We start from the raw sequence: 4,368 nt of genomic DNA, 5'->3' as shown, positions 1-4,368 counted from the left end.
TTTATTTATTTTCGTGTTTCAAAACTACTTTTATTACTGTCTTGTTATTATCAAGAATTAATTAGTATATGTGCACCATAATACAATAAGTCTTATTTTATATGGTTTGCTTCCGAAATTTTCATTTAGCTAGGCGGTTTATGAAGGTGTTAGTTAGTTAGTTAGTTAGTTATTTAGTTAGTTAGTTAGTTAGTTAGTTAGTTTCTTTACCATTATTGACTGACATTCGCTGCAAAATCACCGAAACCTAATAAGCACTGGAGCATTGTTTTGTTCTAGTTTGTAGCTCTGTTCCAGTGCTCACCTGTGATCTCATATTACATCAAACTTCAGACCTTTAATTTTCACAGTAAATAAGAATAAGATAATCTACATTATCTGACTTTAACCAGTTTAAGATACTTGTATTTAGTCCTCATTCACCTTGTGTTTATGTGTGTGTGGGACGTCAATTTACATTACCAAGTATTCATTCTCAAAGAAGAAATGCCTACCCAGTGATCCTTGATTTTCGATGACTTCTTAGTTTGTGTCAATCTGTGGTGATATGTACATCTCAAATATTGTTTAATTGTAAACCACAATGTGCTAATGATTTCTTCAATAACTGTATAGTGATATCTAAAAAATATATAGCTTAGATGTTATAAGGAAGCATGTTTCAACATAGCTATTTCTCTGCTGATTTAGTTATGCACTGCATTGGCAGATTCTGCTAAGATTATATTCATAACCCATGTCTACCGTCGAGTCGAATATTATAAAATCATTGTTAAAATACATCGTGATCTACGTGTTAATACTCTTTATACATTTTATGCGTAGTTGAAAGCATTATATGTATTGAACCATTGTACTGTTTGTAGATCCTCAGTGTTCTCATTGTTTCTGCAAAGCTTACTGAAATTCATCTCGTGATTAGCAACAGCACAATCCTAATTAATCTAAGCAATAATTAGAGGAATGTTACTTATCTAAAAGATGTAAATCACTTGTCTTTAGGAAATCAGGGCACAGAGACGTAAAACTCATCAATTTTTTTTGGGAATAAAATGTGTTCGACACTTCGTTTTACAAATTTGTCTTCGCAATTCGAAATGTGGTTTAAGTTATTTTGGTCTCACTAATATTATATGAAAATAAATTTGTCTTGTCACCACACTTGGTCTTTTAATGTATTTAGATATACCTATAAAGCTTTTTTTATGTTCACTACCGGCACTATCTATAAGCGTGAAATTCAATCAATTTCGCCAAAGTTTCCTAACATTGAAATTGTTCACTGTATAGACTATTATTTATATTAATAGTCGAGATTCCACTTTGAAAACGCCTTATGTTACCCTCTTTATTACGTTGAATATTTTTAGAAATCCTTTATATTTTATTGAAGTCTCGAAATTGGATGATAACCGTAACTAACCTAGTTCAATACTAAAACCAGTTCGAAATAACTTTTATAGATTTTTGTTCGATTTAACTGTATGTAAAAAAACCTATTGACTTATGGAGTTTTTAGACTATCGTTTCCCTTGGTTAGTAAATTTGTATTATTCATCACTCTTGAATTTGTACCAATATATCATGTTACTGGAAAAGCATTCATTTTTGTCGTTATTCCAATCTATTACCTACTTCGTTTTTACTTTGTTGTTTAAACAATCAAACAAATACACAACTTTTTCAAGATGTAAACAGAGTTCCATTACGGGAATGTTTAGTTGATATATACAATTTATTTATTCGGATACATCAATTCAATATTGGTCTTATCGTATGGGACGTTAAATGGTGGTATCGAATTACCTACGATCTACTTAAAATACCGAATCAAATAAAATTTCAAATTTATAACCCGAATTTAACGAATTGGTTAACTAATCCCGATCAAGGTCAAAGCTCTCTATTAAGTGAGGCCCAAAAATTGAATCCACATGTTGTTAATAGTATGCTGACTAAAGTTGCATCATCTGAATATTTAGGTAAGTGTATCAGTTATAAGACTATTTTTGCTATTATTTCGTAGTATTATTTTACCCAACTCTCCTTAAAATACTTGTGACTTAGTGACAACGTTAAGGTAATCAGTAGGAGATAAATATATGTGAAAGCGATTGAACATTTCTAATCGTTAACATAAACAATGGGAAGATTCGAACAATCTCTTCGAATGAATGTTTTCTTCCAAGTTTCGAAAATACACTTAACTTGTTCATTAGCTTATAAAATAGAATATCATTTCAGTATATGAGAACTAACTTAATGTTCTGCACAGTACTATATTTAAAAGCTGCTTAAATCAAAATATCCTGACGTATTTTTGAACTTTCAATCTGATGATTTGAGTTTCACTATATTTAGACAGTTATCGCTATTCAAAATATATTATTAACGGAATTCGATTATTTATTTACTCTGAAAAAGTGGCCTACATTAACTCACGAAACGTCAGAAATACAATTTTTCCACTCATTGGGGCATAACAAAAAATTTCTTTATTATTAAACTACTTTGTAGTTGACTTTTAAAATATTTTTATCTTCAGTGTATACATATGAGGATGTTTTATCACATTGCTGATAGAATATTGTTGTATTTTAATATCTCTGTAAATTGCATATATATATATATATATATATATATATATATATATATAGATATATATATATATATAGTTCTGAACTAAGTATTCTTTTATATCAAACGAATATTCTATGTATGTAGTAAATCAACACTGAGATGATGAACGATAATAACTTTATAGATAGTCCTTAAGTCGAATAGACCTACTAAACTGTAACGGATTCATTCTATAGATGAACAAACATTATGAAACTTAAAGTCAGTTACTCATAGCATTTGATTTTAATTTACAAGCACGTATTCTAATATTCTCTAAAATACGTTGAATCATTGTTTTATAAACATAGGTTCAACCAGAAAATTAATGATTTTCGATATTTTTATTTTATTGTGCCTTTCTAACACAAAATTTACCGACTGCTAATGTTTTATCGAATTTTAAATAATGTGATGATGTATGATTACCATTTCATTTAGGCAGTATGATGAACTGGTTTGTGCATCATTGACCCAAATTGCATTAGAATTTTGTTATTTCTTATGTATATATTACAGTGGTTTAACTGTGTTTATTAAATAAATTCATTCACAAAAATTAATTTGATGATTAAGACATAAAAATCAGTAATTTACTTAGATTTTTCTCAATATAATGGACACACTTGCTATTTTAAAATCTAATCAAATGGGTAAATATAATCTTAAAAATAAATCGAAATCAACATTAAGATTTGAGCATGATGTTGTGGAGACTTTTGAATTTTATTTCGATCACATACTGATCTAATTTAAGCAACTATCGAAAACCAGGAATCACGAAATGGGCGTTTCTTCCGGTTCTGTACTCTAGAGGTTGAACGTTGACCCTGAGTTCAATTCCTGGGTATGAATTCGTGGATGTGCACTTCTAAAAAGTCCCATGCTAGGACGAAACGGCCGTTCAGTACTTTCCGCTTTTCAATAGTTATCTAACTTGGATCAGTTCGTGATCTAAATAAAATTCAACAATAGTAAGGTTATCTAATCGTATTTCAAAAATTAAATTTCCGTGTTCTGTACCCTAATAATTTCTGACTTAAATCAGTTATTCTATTGGTGGATAGTGAGTGTTTTGCAAAATGTTCTTCTATAAGCACTTATCATCCTATTTCCATCATAACCATTATGAATTGGTGCGTATGATTAATGTATGTAGGAAAAGAATCGTCAAATTAGTAAAATTTTAAGCATACTAGTTCAAATCATTAGAAAATTAATGATGCATTAGGCAAATCGACTCAGAAGGCTCGGTTGATTTTTACTAACTTGCGTCACATGTGGTGTACGCGAGATGCCTATATGAAAACAGAGGAGTAGTATACTGTGAAGCAGTTCATTCTGTTCTACTTTATTTCCTTAAAACATGCTCACTAAAAACAGAATATTCTTAGGTTATTAAAATTCAATCTTAGATCCCTTCGAATCATTGCTTGTGTTTGTTGTAATTTCAGAGTAAATAACAATTAAGTTAGGTACTGAGTTATATCTAAAAAATATATATATATATCTAAATATACGGTTGAAATATTCAATATTTATCTACTAAAGTGATTGAGACATACGCTCAACCATCACCTACTTTGGTGCAAAAGGATAGCTGATTTAAGAGTAGGTTAAAAGAAATTTAGAGCTTTCCAAGCCAAGATATGGAATCATTTGGTGAATTCATTGAATATTGGACCAGGTATACTTGTAGGAACAAACCATCTAGATTAGGCAGAGATGGATAGTGGCTAGCAGTGGAAT

The sequence above is a fragment of the Schistosoma mansoni genome, chromosome W (genome assembly GCF_000237925.1).
Source record: "Schistosoma mansoni strain Puerto Rico chromosome W, complete genome".
Taxonomy (NCBI): domain Eukaryota; kingdom Metazoa; phylum Platyhelminthes; class Trematoda; order Strigeidida; family Schistosomatidae; genus Schistosoma; species Schistosoma mansoni.
This window is presented reverse-complemented; position numbering follows the sequence as displayed.